Genomic DNA, 13,499 nt, shown 5'->3' with positions numbered 1-13,499 from the left:
TTGAACCTATTAGAACTGACATAAGATGCTACTGAAGATTGTGAGCTTAACTATCTTATTCCCAGCACAAGCTAAATTTTAAGAAATCAAAAGTTTTCACAATAGTCAGTTCTGTTGTAACTATTAAACGTTCACCTTTGTAAAAAGAACAACTTTGTTCTCAATGAAATACAATGCAGCTCTTTTATGAGATCAAGTCATGTAAAATGGTTAGAGCCAGGAGGAGCTGACAGCATTTCATACAGATAAGAACATAAGAACATAAGAACATAAGAAGTTGCCTCCACTGGGTCAGACCAGAGGTCCATCCTGCCCAGCGGTCCGCTCCCGCGGCGGCCCATCAGGTCCGCGACCTGTGAAGTGGTTACTGACCAATTCAATAACCTACCTCAAGTTCTATCTGTACCCCTCTATCCCCTTATCCTCCAGGAACCTATCCAAACCTTTCTTGAACCCCTGTACAGAGTTCTGGCTTATCACCTCCTCTGGAAGCTTGTTCCATGTGTCCACCACCCTCTGGGTGAAAAAGAACTTCCTAGCATTTGTTCTAAACCTGTCCCCTTTCAATTTCTCCGAGTGACCCCTAGTGCTTGTGGCTCCCCACAGTTTGAAGAATCTGTTCTTATTCACTTTCTCTATGCCCTTTAGGATTTTGAAAGTTTCTATCATGTCCCCTCTAAGTCTCCTCTTCTCCAGGGAGAACAGCCCCAGCTTTTTTAACCTGTCAGCGTATGAGAAATTTTCCATACCTTTTATCAGTTTAGTCGCCCTCCTCTGCACTCCCTCGAGTACCGCCATATCCTTTTTGAGGTACGGCGACCAGTATTGAACACAGTACTCCAGGTGCGGGCGCACCATTGCGCGATACAGCGGCATGATGACTTCCTTTGTCCTGGTTGTGATACCTTTTTTGATGATGCCCAGCATTCTATTTGCTTTCTTTGAGGCTGTCGCACACTGTGCCGATGGTTTCAGTGATGTGTCAACCATAACTCCCAGATCCCTTTCAAGGTTACTCACCCCTAGCTGTGTTCCCCCCATTTTGTAGCTGAACATCGGGTTCTTTTTCCCTACATGCATGACTTTGCATTTCTCTACGTTAAAACTCATTTGCCACTTATTTGCCCAGTCTACCAGTCTCGTTAGGTCCCTTTGCAGGTTTTCACAGTCTTCTGTGTTCCTAACCCTGCTGCAGAGTTTGGTTTATATACATATTTTTATTCAAGTCGCAAGCATATTTATTATACAATCAGAATAAAACACTACCCTGGAATAATGATGCCATCAGACTGCATAATATAATTAGGGCTTCAGATTTTTAAGGTTTCAGCTGATCAACAATAAACACTCTAAGACATGCAGAAAATTCATGGGAACAGAAAAATTTGGTGTGTACCACAGGTTCAGGAGAAAACCTTTTTACCACCCCATGGGAGCAGTAAAATGCTTTGCTCCTGGGGTAAAAACAAGCTGCTATAACCAGGCCTGGGTCAGCATATCTATGCCTTCCTCTCTGTACCTATTTCATAACTTAATGAGCCTCCTCAGCCACAACAAGAATCTTCACAGGCTTGCTCCAGGGCCTTCCTTCTGCTTCTAATGCAAAAAACAGAAGATGCATCAGAAGGAGGGACTCAGTAGAAGGCAGGCCCTGGAGCAGGCCTGTGAAGAGTGTCGTCGTTAACCGAGGCGGCTCGTTAAGGTATAGAATAGGCATGAGGATGGGGAGGTAACCATAAAGAGGATGACCCAGGCCCAGTAATAGCAGTTTTTTCTTGCTGGACTCTTGGGGGGGGGGGAATTCTGCTGCTGCTGGACACAGGTGGGGAAGGTCTGCAACTACTGTTACTGGACCCATAGTGGGGGGTGTTGGCTGTCTCTCGAGTTGGAAGGGAGAGAGGGGTGCTGGACCTGGTCTGGGGGGAACAGAGAGAGTTTCTGGAGAGCAGAAGGGTTGGCGCTGGATCTGCAGGGAAGAGGGAAGAGAGACCCATGAGAGACACATGGACCCATGTGGGAGGGCTAGAGCTCGACGGAAGGGGGAGATGTGCTGGACCACAAAATGGGGGCTGGAGGAAGGTAGAGAGATGCTGGACCCATGGAAGGGAGCTGGAAGAAAGGGAAAGAGATTCTGGACCTGCAGGGAGGAAGAAAGAGATTCTGGACCTGCAGGGAGGAAGAAAGAGAAGAGAAGGGAAACAGATGCTGACCAAGGGGATGAAGGAAGAGGGAGTGAAATGCTTAACAGTAAAAGCAGAGGGAGGAAAGAGAGGGACATTGCTGTAAGGGAGTACTAGAGGGAAAGAAGCTAGACACATGGAGGTATATGAAAAGAGCAGATATGGTGGGCAAAGATGGGAGCAGAAGGTATTGTTAGCATGATTTTTCTATGTAGCATTCTATAGTAATTTCTCTAGTTCAGCTTTGACAGTGGAGGGGGTATTTGTGAGGGGGAGGAGAGACATTGGTTTTGCTCTGTATTATTTCTGATTTAAAAAAATGACAGTTGTACTGTATAGAATAATGTTTCTTTTTATACTTTAATAAAATAGTTTAAAAATAAAAATCATAACTATTTAAGGCTTGTATGGATGGGATCAGACAGAGCTGATGAGGAGGGGGACAAACTTTGCCCCATGCCATTCTCTACTGCACATATGTCAAACACAAGGCCCGTGTGGCGAATCTGGCCCGCCTGGCCTTTTTATGTGGCCCGCAGCAATGCTCCCGAACTTCCCCTTCTCAGAACCCAGCGTGTTCTCCCTCCCGCGCTGGTCTGATATCACCGTCACGCTGGAAAGTCTGCCAGCTTTGGCAGTGTTGTCCGTGGCTCCCCCTCCTGCCTTGTGTCCGCCGCGGGCCACCCGGGCGGAAACAGGAAGTTGCGCACTATTGGAGACAGACCGCGGCAGGCGAAAAGCAGGAGGGGGAGCCAAGTACAACACTGCCGAATCGCTGAGGCTGGCAGACTCCTCGGCATGGCAGCGACATTGGACCAGCGCTGCAGGGAAAGGCAAGCTGGACTGTAAGAAGAGAGGAACCAGCGCTGGAGGGAAAGGCAAGCTGGGCTGTGAGGAGAGCGAGATGAAGGGAGAGAGGTTGGACCTGGGGTAGTGTGGAGGAAGAGGGAAAAAGATAATTGAAGGGAGAACCATAGGGAAAAGAAAGGAGAAATGGTGGACCGGGAGGGAGGCAGGCAGACAGGGGGGAGAGATGGGATCGGGTGCAGTTGGGAATAGAAAGGGAGAGAAGTTGGATTTGGAGATGGAAGGGAGGGAGAAATATTAGGCCTGGGGGTGGAAGGGAGAGAGAGACTCAGCATTTCTTTTTCTTTTCCTTCCATCTCATTGTTCAGCATCAAGGGGGGGAGGGAAGAACAACAACAGAAAAGAGAGGGAGCAAAATGTTGGACCAAGAGGAAAGAGGAGGAGAGACAGAAGGAAATAGGAGGCTGGGAAATAGGAGAGCTACAGAATAAGAGAAGATGGAAAATTAGGCAGCTGAAAATTTAAAAAGGAGAAGGATGAGAAAGAGGGCGAGATTTGAGTGGACAGAGGCAGAAAAGAAAAAAGGAGAAAAGTTGAAAAGGAAAAATCAATATGTTGGAGACAGGGACTGGAGCAAGAGAGAAGAGGAGAAAAAAAATGGACAGCAGACACTGGAAAAAGAATTAGAAGATAGACAAAATCAGAAAGAGAAACTGGGACTAAAAGCAAAATGACCAGGCAACAAAAGGTAGAAAAAATAATTTTATTTTCTATTTTGTGATTACAATATGTCAAATTTGAAAGTGTATCCTGCCAGAACTGGTGTTGGACAGCAAGGGTGAACTAGGACCTAAAAGAAAGGAAAAGTCTTTTTTATTTATTTTGCAGCCGGCGTGGGGTTGGAGAGGTTGTATCCTTATACTTCTACTAAGACTAACCCCCCTCCTTTGCTGGTGCGCAGTGTGGGTTTTAGCGGCGGTGGCGATTGATCCGACGCTCACAGAAGACCTGCGAGTGTCGGAACCGCCACCAGCACTGGGACCCATGCTGTGTGTCAGCAAAGGAAGGTGTAAGTATCTTAATAAAAAATCCGGCCCACGACTTAGCCTGTGTTTTAGATTTCGGTCCCTTATGTGATTTGAGTTTGACACCCTTGCTCTACTGGATACTAAAAATCAGGCGTTTATTACATTATCTAGATTAAGCCTGTTCCTTGTAGGGAGCAAAAGTCTCAAGGAACCTATGAATTTTTACTGGGTATCTATGGTACTTAATTGAGTTTTCCAATGGGATATCAATTGTTCTCTTTTGCACACATTTTGAACCAGTTTTTTTCTCTTTTTATAATGAGACTCCAAGTGACAATTTTTAAAGCATCCCACACTATCCCTATACTTGGGCCCAAGTTTAATGTGGCCAGGCCAGGCCTCAAGCAAAGGGAAAAACCTGGCTTGGATACCAGATAAGATTTTTGTGCCCTTTATGTGGTTGGTGAGAAGGAAAACCCGGACACGGACACCGAATTAAGTTCTAAAAGAGAGTCACCAGGTTTATTATAAAGAAAATACAAGAAAAGAAACCTGCTTTCCATAGCCAACTTTCACAGTTCAGTTCATATAGTCCAGGTTTCTAACACATGGCACAAAGCTCATGGACTGGGCAGTACTTGCCACTATTCAATAAGCAAAATCAAAATATTCAATCTGCATTGATGTCCCCTTTCTAGGGACACTATCCCTTGAACCTCTAAGGCTGCTTGCTGCCCCCAAAACAACAGTTCTAGCCAGCACTGCTTGGGAACTCCATGTGCCAGTACTTACCAATGGAAAAGAAAACAGCACAAAAAGAAAAACAGAAAAAAATTTTCTTCTTTCAGCTTTTATTCCTAGCAATTCCTGTTCCTTCCTAGGACTCTCACAGCACTGCCATGCAGCCTGTGTGGAAGCAAGCCTCCCTTAGAATACAGATACTGTGGTACCTTGGTTTACGAGCATAATTCGTTCCAGAAGCATGCTTGTAATCCAAAGTACTCGTATATCAAAGCAAAGTGCCCCATAGAAAATAGTGGTAATGTAGATGATTCGTTCTAGAACCCAAAAGGAGGCCCAGGGGTCTGCACCTGTCAGGTGCCGGGTGCAGCAGCGCCGTCTCCAACGTCTGTCATCCGCTAAAGAATCCCGCAGTGCTGCTTCGGAGGGATGCCTCTTCCGTCCGCCAGCCAGCCTTCTACTTTGGGTGCCCTCCGTATGCTGGAGAGCCTCCATCTGAGCCTACGCAGCCGAGTGCCGTCCCACCTGCACTTTGCATATGATACGCACAACGTCAAAGGCACCCAACGTGGAAGGCTGGCCGGCGGACGGAAAAGGAATCCCTCCGAAGCGGCACTGCGGGATTCTTTAGCGGATGACAGACGGAGGAGACGGCGCTACTGCACCCGGCACCTGACAGGTGCAGACCCCTGGGCCACCTTTTGGGTTCTAGAACGAATCATCTACATTACCACTAATTTCTATGGGGCACTTTGCTTTACAAGCATGCTTCTGGAACGAATTATGCTCGTAAACCAAGGTACCACAGTATCTGTATTCTAAGGGAGGCTTGCTTCCACACAGGCTGCATGGCAGTGCTGTGAGAGTCCTAGGAAGGAACAGGAATTGCTAGGAATAAAAGCTGAAAGAAAAAGGAATCCCGGAGAAGGGGGAGGTCCTTCACCCAGAGGCAGATAATTCCATCCTGGAGAGAGTGGTAGCACTGCTCCCTGATCAGGGAGCTACTGCAGAAGAAACCGAGGAAGGACAAGCAGCCGGAGTTGGATTCCAGTCAGAATTAAGCCAGGACAGCATTTTTTCCCCGGACGGTGAGCATTTTTACACTAAGCAAAAGTTTCCTATTTTGGAGAAACCCGCACAAGTGACTCTAGATTCTCTATGGGATCTGATAGCAAATTTTACACAAACTATAAGTCCCAATTTCCAATATATAGAAGGGAAATTAATTCAACATACTAAAGAGCTGAAAGATTTAACAACGGATTTGGCTGTCTCAAAGACCACTATTCAAAAGCATGATCAAGAATTGTTAACACTCAAACATGCACAAGAGTCCCTAATTAAAGATAATACTAATCTCAGGAAGAAAGTGGAAATACTCGAAAATAATTCCAGGAATAATAATTTGAGACTTATTAATTTTCCTAGAGTAACCATTGTCACTCCTAGGGAAATGTTAAAGAAATTTTGCAAGTTTCTGAGGAAACTTTACTACCATTTACCTTAGTTTATTATTTACCAAATAAAGAAGGGACTCAACCTCAGTCTAATATATCGGAACTAAGACCATTGAATGTTTCTGAAATTTTAGAAACATCAGATAGTGAGAGACAGCAGTACCTTCTACAATGATTGTGACTTTAGCTCTTGCATTGGATAAAGTATGGTTATTGAGACTTTTCTTTAAAAATAAGCAGAAAGAGTTTCTTGGATGTAGAGTACAAATGTTTCCTGATTTTTCAAGAGAGACTCAAAAGCGTCGTAGAGAATTTTTACATTTGAAATCTGGAGTCACCTCTTTGGGAGCGACGTTTTACTTGAGATATCCTTGCAAGTCAAATATGTTTTTTTTAACCTTACCAGTTAACTGCTTTTCTGGACTCACATCGACTGGATAAAGAGGATACATCTTTAGCTCAATTATTTATTTAAGCAGCTCCTTAATCTCAGTTTTGTCTGTAAAAGTCTAACTTTTATAATTTTCTTTTCTTTAGTCTCGCTTACGTAATCTTGGATTCCGTTTTGTGGACTTGAGTTTGGATAGTTGAAAGAATTTTCTTAAGTTTATTGTGATTTTTTTTTTTTATATATAAGTAATAATTTTACTAACCAACTTTCTGTACAAGTGAATATTTGGAACATATTATTAATAGATGCATACATGTTTGCATTGTGCACCTAGGTGCCTGGGTATTGGATTTGATATTATTTGCATCAATAAAAATTGTTTGAACTTATCGGGGCAGTGCTCGGTTTGCGAGACAAAAGTTTGCTGAGTGTTTTGCTCATCTTGCAAAACACTCGCAAACTGCTTGGACCCGTGCTCTTCAACATCTTTATAAACGATCTGGACATTGGTACGACGAGCGAGGTGATTAAATTTGCGGACGATACGAAGATATTCAGAGTAGTGAAGACACAGGGGGATTGCAAAGATCTGCAGCGTGACATAATCAGGCTCGAGAAATGGGCATTGACATGGCCAGCGCACGCTTACAGTCAAGAGTATGGAGAGCCGCCTCACCAGGGTGAGAATGGGGCTTCGGGAAAAACACCAGAAGAACCACGGACTGGTTGATGTGAAAGTCCGAAACAATAGTAGGCAAGAATTTAGGATGGGTACGTAGAACCACCTTATCATGATGGAAAACAGTGAAAGGAGGGTCCACCACCAAGGCCTGCAGCTTACTGACCCTACACGTAGAAGTGAGCGCAATGAGAAACACAACTTTCCACGTGAGATACTTCAAGTGAGTCCTAGCCAGCGGCTCAAAGGGCGGTTTCATCAAGTGAGTAAGGACCACGTTGAGATACCAAACCACAGGAGGAGGTTTAAGGGAGGGGATGAACATGGGAAAGACCCTTCATGAACTGGAAAAACCACAGGATGAATAGAGAGCGGTTTCCCGTCGATCGACAGATGAAAGGCAGCAATGGCGCTGAGGTGGACTTGAATCGAAGTGGATTTGAGACCAGCGCCAGATAAATGCAACAGATAATCAAACACAGAGGACAAGGAGGCAAATTAAGGCTCCAGACGCTGCGTAGCACACCAAGAAAAAAAAATCGGGTCCACTTCTGCTGGTAACATTGGCGAGTGGATCCCTTCTGAGAGGCTCCAGAACATCCAGGACCGACTGAGACAACTGGAAAAGCACAGTTACTTACCCTAACAGGTGTTATCCAGAGACAGCAGGCAGCTTTTCACATATGGGTGACATCATCCGACGGACCCCCGATGCGGACGCCTCACAAGCAGACTTGCTTGAAGAAACTAGAAGTTTTGAGTCGCCCGCACCGCGCATGCGCGAGTGCCTTCCCGCCCAGCACAGGGCGCGTCTCCTCAGTTCAGATAGCTAGCAGAGAAGCCAACCAGTGGAGGTGGGAGGGTTGTGAGAATAGCTGCTTGCTGTCCCTGGATAACATCTGTTACAGTAAGTAACTGTGCTTTATCCCAGGACAAGCAGGCAGGTATTCTCACATATGGGTGACCTCCTAGCTAACCAGAATGGGATGGTGGGAGTGTTGGCAACTTAGAAGAATAAATTTTTGTAATACTGTTTGACCAAACTGTCCATCCGGTCTGGAGAAAGTATCCAGACAATAGTGAGAAGTGAACGTATGAACCAAGGACCAAGTAGCAGCCTTGTAAATTCCCTCAATAGGTGTAGATCTGAGGAAAGCTACAGAAGCTGCCATTGCTCAGACTTTATGGGCTGTGACTTTACTGTTAAGGGGTAATCCAGCCTAGGCATAGCAGAAAGAGATACAAGCCGCCATCCAGTTGGAGATGGTGTGCTTAGAAATTGGATGTCCCAACTTATTGGGGTCGAAAGAAACAAAAAGTTGAGGAGCAGTTCTGTGTGGTTTGGTGTGTTCCAAGTAGAAGGCCAAAGCACGTTTACAGTCCAGAATATGAAGACCTGATTCTCCAGGGTGAGAATGAGGCTTTGGAAAAAACACTGGAAGTACGATGGATTGGTTGAGATGAAATTTTGAGACTACTTTAGGTAGGAATTTCGGATGAGTATGAAGAATCACCTTGTCATGATGGAACACAGTGAATGGTGGGTCAGCAACTAAAGCTTGTAATTCACTGACTCATTGAGCAGAAGTGAGAACAATGAGAAAGACCACTTTCCAAGTGAGATACTTCAGATGAGCCTTATCAATTGGTTCAAATGGAGGCTTCATGAGTTGAGAAAGGACAACATTGAGGTCCCAAATCACAGGAGGCGGTTTGAGAGGATGTTTGACATTGAAAAGTCCTTTCATGAATCTGGAAACCACAGGATGAGCAGAGAGGGGTTTCCCTTCGATAGTCTGATGAAAAGCCGCAATTGCACGGAGATGGACTCGGATAGATGTAGACTTGAGGCCAGAATCGGATAAGTGCAACAGGTAGTCCAAAACAGAAGATAAGGAGGAATGCTGAGGCTCCTTATGACGAGAAAAACACCATGTAGAAAATCTAGTCCATTTTTGGTGATAGCATTGTCTAGTGGTAGGCTTCCTAGAAGCTTCTACAACATCTCTTACAGATTGAGAAAACTGAAGAGGGGTTATGTTTAGAGGTACCAGGCTGTCAGGTGTAGAGACTGCAGGTTGGGATGAGGCAGAGATCCTTGACTCTGTGTAAGCAGAGAAGGAAAAACTGGTAGAAGGTATGGCTCTCTGCTGGTGAGTTGAAGTAGAAGGGAGTACCATGGTTGTCTCGGCCACCGAGGAGCGATTAGAATCATGGTGGCATGATTATTCTTTAATTTGACCAGAGTTTTGAGAATGAGAGGGAATGGAGGAATTGAGTAGAGGAAAAGATTCGTTCATTCCAGAAGAAAAGCATCTGTCTCGAGGCGATAAGGAGAGTATATCCTGGAGCAGAATTGAGGCAGTTTGTGGTTGTGGGGAGCTGCAAAGAGGTCTATCTGTGGAGTGCCCCACTGTGAAAAAATGTGGTGAAGAGGCGAGGAATGGAGAGTCCATTTGTGAGGTTGCAGGAGACGACTCAAGTTGTCCGCCAAGCAATTCTGAGCCCCTTGAATGTAGACAGCTTTGAGGAAGGTGTTGTGACGGATTGCCCAGTCCCAAACTTCCAGAACTTATTGACAAAGGGAGGCAGATCCCGTCCCTCCCTGTTTGTTGACATAATACATGGCAACTTGGTTGTCCGTGCGGACGAAGACTACTGTGTCGTGAAGCAGATGTTGAAAAGCATGGACAGCTTTGAGGATCGCTCTGAGTTCCAACTGATTGATATGACACTGACGATCCGTACTGGTCCAGAGGCCTTGAGTACGGAGACCATCGAGATGAGCGCCCCAAGTATAGGTGGAAGCCCCAAGTATAGGTGGAAGAGTCTGTCGTAAGGACTTTCTGATGAGGGGGCGTTTGAAAAAGCAAGCCTCTGGAAAGATTGGACGAGAGTATCCACCAAAGGAGAGACTTCTTCAAAGAAGGAGAGACTGATGTGTCGAGAAAGAGGATCGCAAGCCTGCGTCCACTGAGATGCCAGGGTCCACTGAGGAATTCTGAGGTGAAGTCTGGCAAAAGGAGTCACATGTACTGTAGAGGCCATGTGACCCAGAAGCACCATCATGTGTCTTGCTGAAATGGAAGAGCGGGAAGACAGTGTGACAGAATTGAAGAAGAGCTTCCAGGTGTTGTTGAGGAAGGAATGCTCTGAATTGGACAGTGTCCAGAACAGTTCCATTGAATTGTAGAGTCTGTGAGGGCTGAAGTTGAGATTTTGGAAAGTTGATTTCGAATCCCAAACTTTGTAGGAACCAGGTAGTCCATTGGGTCGCTACAATAACCCCTTGAGATGTGGAATCTTTGATAAGCCAGTCGTCGAGGTAGGGAAATACCTGAAGACCATGATTCCGTAGAGCTGCTGCTACCACTACCAGGCACTTGGTGAACACTCTGGGAGACGAGGCCAGGCCGAAGAGTAGAACTCTGTATTGGTAATGCAGATTTCCCACCCGAAATCTGAGATATTGACGGGAGGCCGTATGGATGGGAATATGAGTGTAGGCCTCCTTGAGATCCAGAGAGCATAACCAGTCGTTCTGCTCGAGGAGGGGATAAAGGGATGCCAGGGACAACATTCAAAACTTTTCTTTGACTAGAAATTTGTTGAGAGCACTGAGATCCAGAATGGATCTTCGGAACAAGAAAGTAACGGGAGTAAAACCCCCTGCTCTGCTGTTCCAACGGAACTGGTTCGATGGCATGGAGACGAAGCAGAGCTTGAGCTTCCTGAAGAAGAAGGGCGGTCTGGGATGGATTGGAAGGATACTCTCTTGGAGGAAGCACTGGAGGAACCTGAATGAAATGAAGAGAGTATCCTTCTCTGATGATGGTAAGCACCCAAAGGTCGGATGTTATTAGTGTCCATCTGTTGTAAAAATGATGGAGACGACCTCCTATAGGGGGAAAAGGAGACAGAGACAGAACGGTGGAGGTTATGCTCTGGTGTAAACAGTCAAAAAGGCTGAGAAGTCTTAGGTGCAGTAGAAGGTTGAGATTTCTGTTGCTTCTGAGGTGGCTGTTTTTTTCAGAGGAGGGCGAGTGTAAGGAGCCGGCTTTGGAGCGAAACGCCTTTGATAGATGACAGCAGGGCGTGCAGGCTTAGCAGGAGCTGGCTTTGGTTTAGGTCTGACAATGGAAGCAAATGATTTTTCATGGTCAGATAATTTTTTAGTGGTTGCCTCGATGGACTCATCAAAGAGGTCGTTGCCCTGACAAGGAACATTAGCCAGTCGGTCTTGAAGGTTAAGGTCCATGTCAATAGTACGAAGCCATGCAAGACGAAGCATAGCCACAGAGCAAGCAGCCGCTCAGGCAGATAACTCAAAGGCATCATAAGATGATTGCAGGAGTTGGAGATGTAGCTGAGAAAAAGAAGCAATTACTTATTGAAACTCAAAATGCATGCGATTATTCATATAAGTCAAAAACTTCGGCAGAAGCGAAAGAAGAAATTCAAAATAAGTAATGAAATAAAAATTATAATTAAGGACTCTAGAACACAGTTCTTCAACCGCCGGTCCGCAAAAAAATCTTGCCGGTCCGCGAAGGATTCAGGACCCCGCCGCAGCAAAAGGTGCCGGCGTCAGCTGACGTGCAACTTCCTGTTGCCGTCGCTATGCCGGCACTCCTGCCTGCCACCATGGACTCCTGCCGCGTATGTCTCCGCACCCCCAGAAAAGCAGCGGCAGGTCTGTGTGCTTTTAACTTTGGCACACAGCTGCCCCTAGGCAGTATTTTAGCGTGGTTTCATGAGGCAGTCTTGGGGCCTTTCGTAGGCCGGCCCACATCGCATCATCGAAGTAGGCCGGCCTACCAAAGGCCCCGAGGCTGCCTCATGAAACCACGCTAAATTACTGCTTAGGGGCAGCTGTGTGCCGAAGTTAAAAGCACACAAAGCTGCTGCTAGCCTACATAGAGGGAACATTTGCTGGAGAGGGAAGGAGGGAAGGGAGAAGGGGTACTCCTGGACAAGGCAGGGGAAGAGGCTACTGCTGACAGGGGAGAAGGGAAAGGTAAGGGACGAGAGTTACTGTTGGATAATGGGAAGAGGAAAGGGAGAAGGGGTACTCCTGGACAAGGGAGGCGAAGGGGATACTGCTGACAGGGGAGAAGGGAAAGGGAAGGGACAAGAATTACTGTTGGATAAGGGGAGGAAGAAAGGGAGAAGGTACTGCTGGACAGGGAGGAGGAACATTGGAAGGAAACAGCTGGCAAGGAGATTAGAGGAGGGGAAGGAGTCAGAATGGAATGGAGAGATCAGATGAGGGAAAGGGGAGAGACAGAGGAATACAAGGTAGAGAGAGATTGATGCTGGGAAGGGGGATCAGATGAAAAATAAGGAAAGAGGGACAAAGATGCTAGATCTGGTGTAGGAGAGAGGGGCATAGAAAGAACGCAGATACCATATGGGAGGGGGAAGGGTGAGGGCAGACAGTGGATGGAAGAGGCAGATGCTGGATAGAAGAGACAGAGGGCAGACGCTGGATGGAAGAGAGTGAAAAGACGATGAAAGCAGAAACCAGAGATGACAAAAGGTAGAAAAAAATAATTTTATTTCTATCTTGTGATTAGAATATATCAGATTTAAAATATGTATCCTGCTAGAGCTGATGTTAGACATAACTGGGGAGTGCAAAGCCCAGGCAGTGCGTCTTTAGCTTCCAGCTGGCTTAGGGCTCTCTCTGACCAGGAGGCAGTTGCCCTAGTTGCACTCCCCCTAACACCATTCCTGCCATGTGTGACTGCGGTATTCTGTTAGCATGATATTTGTGTAGCATTCTGTAATAATTTGGCTTATTCAGTTTTCTTGATAGTAGAGGGGATATATGTGAAGGGGAGGGGAGACGGGGGTTTCCCTGTATTATTTATATTTATAAAATGACAATTCTATTATTTATATTTCCCTGTATTATTTATATTTATAAAATGACAATTGTACAGAATATTGTTTCTTTTTATACTTTAATAAAATATGTTCAATATAAAATCATAACTATTTGAGGCTTGTGCGGATGGGATCAAATAGTTAACAGGACTGAGCTCGCGGGGACAGGGCGGCAATGGGGTTTTTAAAAATTTCAGTCTTATTAGTTTGCCGGTCCACGAAATAATTATTTTATTTCCGCCGGTCCATAGGTGTAAAAAGGTTGAAGAACACTGCTCTAGAAGATATAGCATTCTGGTAAATGCGACATCCAAATTTGTCCATAGT

The 13,499-nt window shown here is 45.7% G+C and overlaps 1 protein-coding gene across 3 annotated transcripts in view; it reads right to left on the bottom strand.

Annotated features, from left to right (window-relative positions):
* The window catches only part of MTMR12 (myotubularin related protein 12), a 320,826-nt gene that overhangs the window by 197,959 nt on the left and 109,368 nt on the right, over window positions 1-13,499 (bottom strand). The window lies entirely within an intron of this gene.

This window comes from Geotrypetes seraphini, chromosome 1 (assembly GCF_902459505.1).
Source record: "Geotrypetes seraphini chromosome 1, aGeoSer1.1, whole genome shotgun sequence".
Lineage (NCBI taxonomy): Eukaryota > Metazoa > Chordata > Amphibia > Gymnophiona > Dermophiidae > Geotrypetes > Geotrypetes seraphini.
Note: the sequence above shows the minus strand (reverse complement) of the source record. Positions and strands in the feature narration are given on the sequence as shown.